Here is a 15,312-nt window from a genome sequence, read left to right on the forward strand (position 1 = left end):
ACTGCAAACAAGACTACATTTGGCAGTATATGCGGAATGTTTGCGATATATGGGGCCATCGTTTCTCTTGCAAATGCTAAGTTTTTGAATATAAGATTTTTTATAGTAAACACGATAGCAGTTACATCTATGGGAAAAATTGTTTAAAGTGTTGACCTTGGCAACAAATTTCAAGCTCATTGAAATGGGTGAGGTGTACTTTTTCCTCTATAATTACCGTAATTTTCATTATTGCGAAATTTTAGTTTATTCTGTTAATTGTCACGTTTGATTTATTATGCTATGCTTTACTTATATCTTACTTATATGTGATGAAAGATGTGATAAAAAATTCGTATAGAAGGTTCGTTATTATCACTGTTGCGAACCAGGTCAAAGTTCATTGATATGTGAATTTTTTGTGAACATTATCGCTTTTAGATAATATTTCCTTTTAAATAATTGTACACAATCGTTAAAATTAATATAATATGAGCTACAAATGATTGAACATTGGAATATCATCTCAAACTTATTGTCAGTTTAAATAAATCTCATGTCACGTAACCGGTAGTTTGAAAATTGAACAATTAACGCGTTCGTCGCCACGTCGCACATATCTATGCGACGGGTATACTTCCGTGAGGGCTCACAAAAGGATGGTGACGCTCTTCTTGTTCGAGTTAATTAATTAAATATACGATATTATATATAGGATATACAACATAAAAATATTAAAAATACATTATACCATACTTTTTATTAATTTATATTCTGGATAATATATTACATTATCCTATATCGTATGGTGTTCGTTAAAACATTTCAAACACATTTGGGGTGATTTTGGGTACTTTGAAAAATAGTTACAGACTCCGTCATCGCTACTCTCCTCACTTTCAAATAAATTTTCACGCTGTTTACTCAACATTTTGAGGAGGAAAAAATCACCGATGTACGTCTCACAAGTATGCTTCTCGACTAAATGAAATATCTGAGATATCTGCCATGAGAATACTTTAGCTTGATAGCTATCGCTTTCTTCATTTCAGAAATAAATAATCTTTTCTTTATAATGAATCGAAGGCGATAAACGATGAATTCCTGCTTGTCGCTCTATTTACGTTCTGAGTACCGGCGGTCGGATTTGGGCCCTGCAGGAAACTTAGCCGAATCACGCTGGGCGACGAACGTGTTAATTAACCGACTAGTTAAATATATTTTACACGGACAAAATAACATATTTAGTATAGGATAATGTATCTGCTTTTGAAAGTTTAAGATTGTGAAGTAGTAATATGTAAAGTGTACTATATTATATTAATTTATAGTTCATGAACTAACAACGTAATAATGTACTAGTTGTATGTATCTAGTTATTATCTTTGTTCATTACAAAATCACTAATAATAACTGATAAGTTTGCGAAAATTTGATTTTCTGTCACACATTGTTATTTTATTTTTACAATATTAAATTCTAACAACACGTTCTACATCTTATTTCAATTAAATGCCATTTATACTGAAACCAGAATAATTATAATTAACGATATCCCAATTAAAATTAATCGTTACTTGATCACGGAATCTAAGATTTCTGTTCCACTAGCATTTAATATGTGACACGTTATAATTTACACAGAGTTATAAAAATTTATTAAAAGTATAATTACCACAAATATTTTGTAACAGACGCACTTAATTTTGTTCTTATGCTCCTTCTTATTATGTAAAACGTATGACACTTGTTAACTTGGATATAATTTGACAAATGAAAAGCCTGGAAACGTATCCACTGAGTTTACAACGAGAACTAAACTGTTACGCCACGAGGCTTAGTATAGATCGTATTTCTAATCGTCGCTCGCGATCCTCCAGCGTCGCAGGCGGATCGTCTTATCTGCCCGACGAAAAATATACAATGTATCGACGAGCGCATAGTTGTCACCAAACAGCGAGTTCTACAAACAAAAATTTCGGTCCGTTATTTTATTCTAAGAAAGAAGGTGGCCTACGTGATCATCGGCACCAGCGGTGGGGGTTGTCTCCCCGAGAAGAAAGAATCGATCTAAGGGCAATCAGTCCGTTTTGAAAATTCATACTGCATACATCGAGACCTCTGACGAATAAAGTCCCTAAGTCTAACGAATATCGAGAAATATCAAAAGTCGAGTCGAATTTCTGTAACGCATTAACTGTATTCATCGCTAATAATTTGTTTATTATTTAATTATTATTTTTATTATTATTTAATTTATTGTTAAAGATACAAGTTATATTAACCTATTAACACAGTGTTAAATTCATTGAACCACCTCTGTTGTCCTAACCGAAACAGGGGAATGACCAATTCGCGGCGTCCAGTATGCGAATCGCTGACGCGTTTTCCTTGCGACCGCGTCTCTCCGCGAACGCTCCCAACATAAACAGTTCGCTCAACGAAAGACAAAGATAAGTTTACATTCTATCTCATTGACTCATTACGACCACAAAACTGTTTTTCTTCATTCTAAATATACAATGCCTTCAGCCTAAACCAAGTACCTAAATGCGTATATCTTTTGTTTCGAACGATGTTGATGTCACGTAAATAAAAAGAAATTTTAGAAAAAAAAACTTTTATTTTTTTTCTTGTTTTCGATTATTTTAGGAGGAGTATTTAAATTCTTTTATTAGTGGGAGTGGGAAAAGGCTTCGATCGCATATTTCTGAGAACGGATAGAGTGACCGGATGTAGTACGATGGTCACTCATCCTAAGGCGCTTGGAATTTCGCTATCTTATTACTTTGTTTAGTAGGATTTCATCTGTGACATTAAATAACGTTTTAGACGTAATTCTCGATGGTTTAGAGAGAATACAGTGCAAGAAAGGTAATAAATTATTTTAGACATTAGTTTTTATTCACTCGTTGTTCGAGTTTCGATGAATTAAACAACCAGTCGCACAAGTGTAGTACCCCTTAAATATAAAATATTGTATAAATGTATCCAAAAATATAAAATACAATGTTGCAAAGTTACACACACACATGTTATATCTGCATAAAATCATAAAGATAATAGGATAAATGTTATAATCCTCCACACGTGAATAATAATAATGTCTTGCTACTTGTTTGCAGTTGAAAAAGTCAAAGTTACAATAGAGTCTCCCTTATCCGAATTAATAGAAAGATTTACTTTAAAAAAGGTTTATAACCCATTTAAACCCCATATCTTTTTGGCTGTCAACTTACTCTTTTGTTTCGAACGATGTTGATGTCACGTAAATAAAAAGAAATTTTAGAAAAAAAACTTTTATTTTTTTTCTTGTTTTCGATACACTTCCGAGCTCTAGGCTAGTAACTGTTCAAGACTGACTGGGATCATTTTAGGAGGAGTATTTAAATTCTTTTATTAGTGGGAGTGGGAAAAGTGGGAAAAGTTACTCACATAACTTTTTCAACATAAGTAACTGCCTAACAGTTGCCTCCTTTTTGTATTTTTTTTTTTTTTTTTTTTTTTTTAATGCCTTCAGCATAAGAAAGCACCTCTCGGTTATTACTTTCGTTTGCTGTTTCCATTTGTATAAAATTATCATTATTGTCGCCTCTATTGCGATTAAATCGTTTCATTACATCAGCATATTTAAGATTTTTCTACCGTTGCAGCAACTGAAGAATCTGCGAGCTTTAGATAATTTTCAGTAACACATCTTCATTTTTTAATATCCGCGACTGTGGCTTCGCCAACGTCATGTGCTTTTGATAGTTCTGTTGCATTTGCACTACTTTCCAACTTTTTAATCGCGTCGTATCTTCATATCAAATTCTTATAATCAAAATTCACTTAATCGAGTGAAAGCAAAATACATTGTATATGAACACTAATAAAATAGGTTGAATTCTTCGATTGAGATCTCCGACACAGATTTCACCGATATCAGACTTGACCGACAACAGGCTTCACTGGCAGATATTATCACGCGGAAATAAGAGAGGTGTAATAAGTAAGATTATGTAGGTTTAATGCTATAAATAATTTGATGGATGGTCGCGGCACGGCAAGGATTAAGACTAATCCAAGGCCAATACCGAGCAGGGGCTGATTACCAATTAAATAAGTTTCGCTTTGATTTCAACTAATTTACGATAGGTTTGAGCGTAATTTTAACAAAAATCGGTATCAAATTCACGAGCTGTGCTAGGTTTGGGGCAGTAATTTCATCCGGTGATCGTAAAACGACCGGACACCAATTATCGACAGCAATGAACTAAATAAAAAATAAATAAAAATTCTCTCTTATTTCTCTGTTAAAGCTGTTGTTGGTTCGGAAGTCGGTGATAACTGTGATTTCAATGGAACCCTGCATAAACCTATTTTTCTTTGTATCATGAGCGTAACATATCAGGTTATGGTCTTAATGTATAATAAAAAAGCTACTGCATTCGTATAAGATTTTATATTCATTTGTCACTATTTTCCTAATGATGATTTTTAATCATAAAGTTTCTTTCAATTGATCTAATTGTAATAGGAGGATTAATTCTTGTCTGTATGCTGCACCCATAAAACAAAATCACTTTTCAGTGATTTCAGAAAAGAAAGTATTATTTAGCTTCTGTGCTGTGCTGTTTCGTGCCGTGCCGTGCTGTAGCTGTGCTTCATTTATATGAAATATGTACAACGACAAAGTGTAGCGGCTTACAATAATTTTATAAACGTGTTACGCAGTTCTCGGACTTTGTACTTTAGTTAACTTTGAATTAACGAACGAATATATCGAGATTCTACGAAACGAATATAACGAATCCTACGGGAAAGAGATGAAAATTTATGGAATATAATCTTGTAAAAGATATTCGACATAATCTACCTTCATATGAATTTCTACATATAAATTACAGAAAAGTGTACAGAGAATATGGATAAATTTAAATTTTTGCTTTTAATATTGTAACAGAAATTATAACGCCCTCAAGTTTATATTCAACGCGAGATCTGATATGAACTAATATGAAACATGTTCGTGGCCATAAAATGATAAAAGGCGCAACAATTTATTATGTTTTATGCAATTGAAATGTACTACGTTACGTATTCCCTCAGTCGCCAAATTTCTATTACAACGTTGAATGTCGGCAATGTGCAGAAAATTTTAAAGTACTGACACCGTCCATTTCACATAGTTGGATTATTATCATAAAAATCGCTTCAAGTTGTATGAGAATTTCCATTCTAGCCATTTAATTCCAGCTGGTGTCTATGGCGTAAATAATACTTGGAATTCTAATCTGTGCCGCGTTACGCAATATCGTCGATTGATTTATAATTATCATATATAGAGTCTATCTGATTTTCGTTCTAAAGTGCATATTATGCTAGATCTTATCTCTCGATCATCGAATTTCTTTCACGACACCTTCAATGAAACACTTTGTTTTACCAAGTTTTCATGATATACGCTGATAATCGCTACAACATTTCGTTAAATCTAGTCGAAATTTTAAGGCTCGCTGAATGTTTGCACTATTAGGAAAGCTGAAACGTGCAACACAACAAAAATCGCAAGAAGACTAAAAAGGAAACACCCAATAGACCTCATAAAAGATATAACTTAGAAAAAAACGAAGCTGGCACCCCGCTGGGGGTAGCCGCCCACATGCTATATTATTTTTTATTTATATTTTTTTTTTCTTCACCAACAAGATATAACACTTTACCAAATGTCCGCAAGGACAAATTGTAAAATAACCAAAATAAAATATAAAAAAAAAAAACCCAATAGACCTCATAAAAGATATAACTTAGAAAACACGAAGCTGGCACCCCGCTGGGGGTAGCCACCCACATGCTATATATATATTTTTTATTTTTTTTATTTACCAATGAGATATAACAATTTACCAAATGTCCTTCAGGACAAATTGTAAAAACCAAAATAAAATATAAAAAAAAAAAACCCAATAGACCTCATAAAAGATATAACTTAGAAAACACGAAGCTGGCACCCCGCTGGGGGTAGCCACCCACATGCTATATTTATTTTATTTTATTTTTTTTATTTACCAATGAGATACAACAATTTACCAAATGTCCTTCAGGACAAATTGTAAAAACCAAAATAAAATAAAAAAAAAACTATTAGGAAAATATATTTACGTTGTTATGTGTGTAATGCTATAATTATGTTATAATTTTCATGATAAATTCAATTCGTATGCAATGAAATATCGTAAATAATTTTAATGTTTGCGATGCGAGAGATAATGTAAAAGAAGGATTAACTGATATTCGTCGAATATCGTATTCGTGTAAAAATGTGTAAAAGTTCATAAATAAAATCTTGACATAGCTGTACAAATAATCTGCCACGGTGTATTACTAGCTCGTCGGAGGAGAAATAAAATTTCATGGTGTACCCGTGTTCCAATTCCTCGAACGCAAATAGCCGTTTATGAGGAAGTTTTCAGGAGTCCTGCAGCATTCAGGCTGTCGTCGTCGTTTGGCGGTAAATGCCAGGGCTGTATGTACATTCGGTGCCCGGAGGGCCTGCTTTGTTACAGCCCACAAACCTCTGATACCATGGCATACTTCATCCTGGACCGCGGAGTATTTCAAATACTCTTGGCATGAAGTAGTTGCACACTGGTCCGGGTGTGCAGGAAGATCGCATTCCCAGTTCCGGTCGAGCTTAGTTCCAGACGGCCGACGAGTTTGAAAACGTTCGAGGCGCTGAACGTGACATGTCGCAACCTTTACTACGCAATTTTGCTTCGAAAGACGCTGTTTTCTTTTTCTTTTTTTCTTTCTTTTTTTTTTTTTTAATAGCTACTATATCAACATTCCGCAAGCCGTATCGCGCCCATCAAACGAGATACTAAACAGAGGTATTTCTAATTTATCGCACGATGAAACGTTTGCTTTACTTCCTACGTGAATATCGATTGCTACATACCTGTATCGGAAACCGATCGTGAGCTATCACGAATGGTGTATTCCTATATATTGATTTGTAAAACATTCAATAAAAATGTATACTGTTGTACATCCTATTGATTTTAGTTAAATTTTATGATTAGTAAGTTAACGAAAGAATAATAACTAATAACCTTTAATAGAAGGAACTTTTTCTTCGATACCATTGAATCAGAAAATAATCATTCGGCGTATTTTGAGAAGACTTTAAAAGTTATTAAAGATGAGTTTGAAAGTTATAGTCCACTTGATAGAACTAATATTAAATTCGTAACGTAATTATTTTTCTATTTGTACTTGCATAATAGTAAATGTTGTATAGTAAACATTGATTATGTAATGAACATTTTTGTAGTAACATTTTCAGTTTGTAACAATGAATAATTATGAAAGAGAGAGAGATCTGTGACCAAACTTTCTAACGGAATTTTTCGAGACCAAATAAATTAATTAACGAGTCTTTTCTTCAAAAAGATTTTTTCAGTTTGGACTTGTAAAACGCCATATAATTACTAAAATGTTAAAAGAAAAAATACGTTACATAATAATATGATTGGTCTAGTAGTAGTATTTTAAAACACCTTCTTTGTATCGTAGACAGTAAAAACGTAATTACAATCGATTTAGCTTTCAGCGAAACGACAAAAGACGCGCCGTATCTTCCAATGTCCACGCGTTATGTCCGAGATAATTTATTTCGTCCAAAGATGTTTCCCTCGATAGAATACAAAATTTGACTCATAAAGAGTTATAAATGTTTCGTTGTTAATAATTTAAGAAATGTGACAGACTCGCCTAAAAGAAATTGTAACATCCTTGAGAACAACGATGGGAACTCTGTAAATATAACAAAGGATACAAACAGATCTAAACATATGTACGTAAACGATGGTGCTATGACCCCGTCCCTTCATCCCTAAAGTTTCTTGTAAAAGCCGCTCGTTATTGACTTTTTCTCCGAGTTTCTTCGTGTTTCTGTCGCCTCCAACAGATATCGCCGGTTGTTACTTGTTTAATCCTGTCTCCAATGAAGCAACAACGAGGAATATCTTATCGTTGTTCCACGTTCCTTGAAAAAATTGTCGCCTGTTGAGCAATGCTTCTCCAAGTTTCTTAACGACTCTTGTACTGCCCTTCGGCCTCGCAACACTCGATACTTTGTCACTAATGGACACCACGTGCTGCGAGGACGAAGGGCTGTACAGGAGAGTGAAGTACACTGGTTGTACATACTAGAGCCACGATATGTCAAAGTTCGATCAAGTTGCTTCACGCGGCTTTACGGAATCTCGTACCCCGAGTATACGTATCAGCGTAGCAGATTACAGGCAATAAGGCGCACGATGAGCAGCGTAATCATCTTAAGAAAGAAGGGTAGTTACGCGATATGGGTATGACAGTGGAGCCTTACTTGAACAGGAAATACAATGACACTATATTTACAGTCTATTATTAATTTGAAGTGTCTTTGTCCGTTAATTTCTGACGATTACGCCGCTAAGTGAGAAAACCGCATTTTTGCCGAAATCGAACAGATTTTATTTCTCGTACCAATTTTACGTACATACTCTGGCAGGTAAGCTACTTTGCAGCTAATTTTTTCCTGATCTTTTGCGGGACACGCATATTTTCACCAAATATTACGAAGTACTTTTGAGCAGTACTTTTTAAAACTTTAATTAAAGTCACCAAAACCTAGGTTGCTAATTTCACTAGTAAAAGATGGAAATAAAGAAACAAAAAGCTATCGAAATAAAGAGCACTTGTCTTTTAATAACAGATTCCACTGGAGATAATAAAAAAATGTAGGTACACTAACCCAGTCGAAAGAGAAGATGAACTTTGACTGAAAATTCTTACTCACAAACGATATATCCAGACATGGTGGACGCTCGTTTGTTTGTTTTAAAAACACTTTTAATCTTACTAATACACACCCAGAAATGCTCCTATGAGGCTTTTAACTGGCGACGTAAAAGTTGATTTTTTGATTTTCGTCCAATGGTCAACGCACTGTGAATCACTGGGAATCCGACGCAAAATCGGGAAGCTGTTGATAGGAGGTTGGAGAAAATGCAGACAAACCTGAGGCAAAATTAGTCGACCGCAGGATACGAACAAACCTAATAGGGAATCCGAAGGGGTTTAATTTTCGTGGACCAATGCGAAATCGGGGAACTACCGAGTTGAGTAGATTGAAACGTGCGAATGAGTCTGATGCGAAATCAGGGAGCTGCAGGAAATCTTAATGAAGGTCTCGTAACTCGATTGATAAAAATCGACACAACTCGAGCGATGAAGTCGCATTGGTAGCTCAGCTGTGTTGCACAGAACTATGGGCTTGAATATTATGTTTGAATCAGGGACCAACAGTTACCCGAAAAATTTTTAAGAAGAAAATCAGTAACATTTGTTTATTATTTAAGCTGAGAATATTAACCACAAAATACGAAGATAAGTTTTCAAAAAATCGTTATTAGAAGATTTCAGCTTGTAAACGTATTAGAAATAATGATTATAAGTTTTTTTTTTATTTTATTTTGGTTTTTACAATTTGTCCTGAAGGACATTTGGTAAAGTGTTATATCTCATTGGTAAATAAAAAAAAAAAAAATAAAATAAATATAGCATGTGGGTGGCTACCCCCAGCGGGGTGCCAGCTTCGTGTTTTCTAAGTTATATCTTTTATGAATGATTATAAGTGACCGAGAATTTTTGTAGTTTTCCATAGCCGTTGTTGACGAGGGAATTATATTTCGATCGCATATACAATGGTATAATAGTTAGCGAAGAAGGAAATTTATTTCGATTGCTCAAAACAGCTACCGGCCAGAGAAATGGTATTTCTGTTGCTCATAATCGTGTAAAGTATTGTTTTGTACTCGACCAAAACAATTCTCTGCTTCCGAACGAAAACAGTGTTTTTGTCACTCTGAAAGATAAAGACGTGAAAAGGGACTTTTGCAAAACTTGGAGAATCTTATGTTCGTTACATTGAATTTTAATTTATAATTTTAATAATAAATTAAAAAATCAATAAATATAATTCTCTACCGAGGGAAAAGTTTTTTTGAAAACTTGCATTATTGTAATTTATTAATTTGAATTTGATATTAGTTGTTGGCCATTTGAGCCGAACGTGCACTGTTCATAGCGGTGAAACATAAACTTCAAAACCGAAAACCCGATCCAAGCCAAGATAATATTTTCCTCGTTCATAACTACCATGATCGAAATACGATTTCTTCGATCAATACCTATCGTGTGCAATCCGAAACAAACTTCCATCATCTACAATTATTATGAGCGACCGAAATAGATTTTCCATCACCGATAGCTATTACGAGCTATCGAAATAAATTTCCTTCGTCGATCATGATTGTAACGAAAACCATTTTGATCGAAAGAACAATCGTTATTCTATGACCCTTTTTCATTTTGATCGTAACAGTTGTGATTCCGAGTTTGAATAATTATACTCGAATTTATGTGAGAGAGAAGGTCGAAAAGGAACTTTAGCCGGATCTCGCTATACTCACTTTTAACGGACGCAACGCAAATTGACACTGTTCGTAACGTTCCGTCTAACGAAATTTTTTGTTAATATTGAATTACTAAGAAGATACAAAGTACATTTTCGTACAACGAACGATGTCAAATTACTCGTAAATTATTAGGTTTGAGCTAATACAGGTCAATTTTCTTTTTACTCAGAGTTCAGCGATTTTCGATATTTTGGTATAAAAAATGTAGCATTCCATTTATGATAATAAAGCTAACTCTGATATCTTCGCAACGTTTCCATCTATAAAAAAAAAAGTTGACGACCATGCAATTTGTTTAGGGACAAGTAACATATTTCTCCAATATTATTCAAAGCCAAACATTTTTTCTATTATCAAAAAAAAAAAAAAAGAAAAAAAACTAAAATAGAAATATTTAAAATGTTCGCATGAATCGTGACTTTGTATAAATCGCTTCGAAAGCGACGATAGTTTTTCAGAGGAGACGAGGATAGGTATCTAACATATTAAAAATGGTTTTATATATCTATATGTCTGTAAATTACATATCTATAATTTATATTTCCATGCATAATATATAAATAATATATTTTACATAATTATATTTAAATTGTATATTTTTAAAAATTGTATTAAAAACAATAAGGTTAAACAGCCAAAAGTGAAGCAACAGCCTCGTTAAGTTGGACGATAAAGTTGATCTTTTATATACCAATACTAATATAGAGTTGCTGGTCTTTTATAATTAACCGCGGGTACTTTTAGCTTAGGCGGAAACTGATCTCGACTGATCGGATCGGGATCTTAGAAGTTTCTTGTCACATAGGATTATTTGGATATTCCAAGTTAAGTTCGAGAGAGGTATTAGAATTCTGAGAAGTTAGTTGAACATACATATAATCGCAAGAGTATGACTTTGTAAAGGAAGATAGCTACATATCACTTCAAAATTGTCTTACATAGCACCTACAGTAATGTATTTAGGATTACACAAATTAAATTATATTTTATTTTAAAAGCGAAAGAAGATACAATTGCACTATACACTCGAGGATACTAAACTTTTCATTTAAGAAAGAAGCGAGGGATTGGAAGCTCGTTCGTTACGTAAGTCAATGATCACGAATATTAGTACTTTGGTAAATAACTGGCGCGCAAAATTTAATTATCGCTTTTCGATGAAAAATTGTCGACGTTAAAATCTCTACATTAGTATTGGTATATAAAAGATCAACTTTATCGTCCAACTTAACGCGGCTGTTGCTTCACTTTTGGCTGTTTAACCTTATTGTTTCTAATACAATTTTTAAAAATATACAATTTAAATATAATTATGTAAAATATATTATTTATATATTATGCATGACAATATAAATTATAGATATGTAATTTACAGACATATAGATATATAAAATACCTACAGTTAACCTTAATTACATAAAGAAATATCTAATTTTCAAATTGCTTAATCCTGCGGCAGTCACTCTGCGTGTGTAATTAATGTGTTTGGAAGCGGGCATTACCCTCTCGTTGCCTTATCATAAAACGTTTCATAAGTCGATAAAATATAGCGATAAAACTAAATTGGAATTTGCCAAATCGTCAGACAGTGTTCCATTGAAATAATCTAAAAATGATACTTGCCCGAATCTGAAATGACCGAATCGCGATATCTGATTTGCAGGATGCACACAACATAGTATTCAAAGAATTGTAATTATAATTCTTAATTTAATGCATACCGAAATAAGAGTTTATCGAGTAATCTTTTAACGATAGCGTTTGTTTGCAGGTACGGAGTTTATGATCCTTGAAGCTGTTTCCAATATTGGTATTATCGATAGCGATATTCACGTAGTGACGTGTGCACACTGTGAAGGCATTGCCACGTTTCCGTCCAACTAGTTTTAGACTTTGAACCGGAAAGCTGTTCGAATGCAAGTGCTGCTGCACTCTACCATACCTGTTGGTTCGAGCACAACAAATTGACGTTACGGCGCTGCACACCGAGAAATCAATTCCAAGTTGCAAAGTAGATCTGAGAGGAAAGTGCCTCTATATTAGTCAACAAAAACCACGTCGCTATACGACTAACCGTTGACGGCTTTGTCCAACAAAGTGTTAATATGTATCGGAACCTGGAATTTATAATTTTATGAAGTCACTATCGGCTTTAATTGAAACGACATTACTAGTTACATGATTTATTCACATAAATGGCAATTATGCGTAGATCGAATGTAATAACGCTGATTAGTCTTTATTATATAAAGGTACAGAGATGAGCCGTGCGGTACCGATTGGCATATCGTATCGATCAAAAATTAGTTGTGTTTTTTCTCAATAATTTTATATAACATATTTCGATGTCATATTATTTATTCCAAAGATTTTCCCAGTGTAGAAAGTTATTTTTCAGAGCTGATGCTTTGTTTCTCAACTAAGTAAACGATCTGCTTTCGTTCTATATACTATATATAGTTTATTAAGTAATTACCAGACCCAATTTTGTATCTTTTCTTATGTTCTATACACATTATCAATCGTCTGTAAGATGTTTCCACGTGTTTTTTCTCTCATCTGAAGTTCAATCTGAATGGCATTTATACCAGTGTGAATTTAAATTTAAAGATGTTCGTTTCGCCATTATTATTTCAAAAATTGCAAAAAGAATATTTTTCAAACTTTGGTATAATAACTTGGCATAACGTTGATATTCTGTCTTGCTAGTAATATTAATTTTTACTTTCGATATTCAAAAATTGAAATCTATAAATATCTGTAATTGGAAGGAAGCCTTATAAATATACGAAATTATTAATAATAAATTGTTTCATCGGTCTAATGTTGTATTGCGACGGGATGATTATTCCGATACAGATAATGTCATAATCATTGCACTCTTTAAACCACTGATCTTAATAGTTAATAATTTCTTGACTTTAATCTTCCTAATATGTTTGTTATTAAATGTCCAATTGTATCTTAATATGTATATATGTATAAATGTAATTGCGTTTGAAGAAATAGACAAGTCGGTAGAATTTCGTTCATTAAGTAAACACAAAGTAAATTACATCCGAGTATCTCTGAAACTCAGTTACGCTATATCCTTCAAACAAATCTTTGTTGCGAAAGCAATTGCTCGCGTGTGCGCTGGTTTCGTCTTAAAGTATGTACGTCTCCCTTTTACTACTAATTGTTATTACACTGGTTTCGTTAACATCTACGAGGCATGTAACTGAAGAAGCTGCATTTCAGCTGTGGGGATAACGTATTTGCCATTAGAAGGCTTTCTAGGATATTCTCGTCTAGTAACTGATTTCTATACCTAAATTCTACGTTGCCGCGTTAAGCATTTCATGAAACGTTTGAACGTGAATTTTCTTTCTTGGCTATGTCGTTCCATGCATTTGCGCTGTATTTTGAGATATACTATACGGTATACGAGATAATTTTATAGAGATGTGAAACGACGAGCAAGAAATTATTTGTAAAAAAAGTAATTTATAGTATGATTTGTAAGAAACATTATTATAATGTTATATATGAAATTATATACGAAGAAGCCTTGCCAAACCTACATACATATAGAAATCTTTGAAATCTTTTGAATCTTTGAATTTTAGCGGTATATACTCTAGAATTAATCGTTTGAAACGTTGATATAACGAAATATAAACTAAATTTTAATTATTTATTTACCGTATATGCAACGAGTAGACGAAAAATACGGCGAGGAGGATAGACGCTTTCAAAGTTCAAAGGTGACAATGCGCGTGGCTATATTCTTGCGCATACATACATACATACATACATACATATATCTTAAAGGGAGGTGGAATTCTTTCAGTGGCGGCGTTCGCGGAGGTCGCAGTTGTACTGTAAATCTCGAAGTTCGTCGTCGGCGCTAATTCGAAGTTTGGCGCAGTTGCTGCAGAGCTGCTCTATGGCCTCGCGAACGTATACATGCACGGCTTTCTAATATATACGCGACTATCGAATACATAGAAACGAAAGTACGAGTCGTGCATCGCACGTACCGACCCTGTGTTCCCCATAGAAGCCTGCTGGATGTAAAGAGAGCCCTAGGAGGGGGCCAGCAATATCTTTGAACAGAGTTCGGCAGAGATCGGCATACGCGTTTCCCTTCGGCTGCGAATAATTGCTCAGAATGATGGCGACGAAGGGGAAGCGGTGATCTCGAGAGGGTGAGTCCAGCTATAAACACAACTAACCTCCTCTGTAACGTTGAATTTTCCGATCAACCGCAATGACGAAGCACTTTCCTCGCATTATATATTCATCGAGTGTTTGGCTATTGATCTTGTTTACATTTTTCCTATAGTTCTCTTTATAAACGTATTATCTGTACAGTCATGCACAAAATTACGCGGATAAGTTGCACAACTGGCTATCCTTATCTTTAATTACAACAATGTTGTTAGTTAATTTAAACTGCTTCGTTTAAATAAATATTTAACTCGGTGATATGTTATTTATCAATTTTCCGATGTAGTCTTTGCTAACATTTTCACATACATTATATTATATTGCTTGTCTTTACTTTTATTAATAAATTAATAAATTGGATCTACAGGTCGACGACACCTAAGGCGAGCCACGTCGACATTTTTTCAATTTTGAAGTTGAGGAGAAATAAATTTCGTTTCGAGTAAAAGATGCTTTGAAGGTCACCTTTGTCTTTTTAACGATTAACGAAGATTTACCATCTCATTTCGAGGCATTTACGGGTTTGGAAACGGAGCTTATATAGTTTGGAACGGGATTTAACTGCCAAGAAAATTCAAGTTTCATTTTTTTATTTCTTTGATTTCGTTAAAGAGAA

At 33.8% G+C, this 15,312-nt stretch overlaps 1 protein-coding gene across 6 annotated transcripts in view; it reads right to left on the reverse strand.

Moving 5' to 3' along the window:
* Window positions 1-15,312, reverse strand: part of LOC132915180 (uncharacterized) — a 204,860-nt gene that overhangs the window by 156,560 nt on the left and 32,988 nt on the right. The window contains exon 1 of one of the 6 annotated variants that reach the window (XM_060974905.1): window positions 1,655-1,801. The exons of 4 other annotated variants lie outside the window; for them this stretch is intronic. The gene's annotated coding sequence lies outside the window, so the exon portion shown is untranslated. Of the gene's footprint in view, window positions 1-1,654; window positions 1,802-15,312 lie in introns of those variants that run through there. One more of the 6 variants, XM_060974907.1, reaches the window with a different exon arrangement.

This window comes from Bombus pascuorum, chromosome 16 (genome assembly GCF_905332965.1).
Source record: "Bombus pascuorum chromosome 16, iyBomPasc1.1, whole genome shotgun sequence".
NCBI classification, from domain to species: domain Eukaryota; kingdom Metazoa; phylum Arthropoda; class Insecta; order Hymenoptera; family Apidae; genus Bombus; species Bombus pascuorum.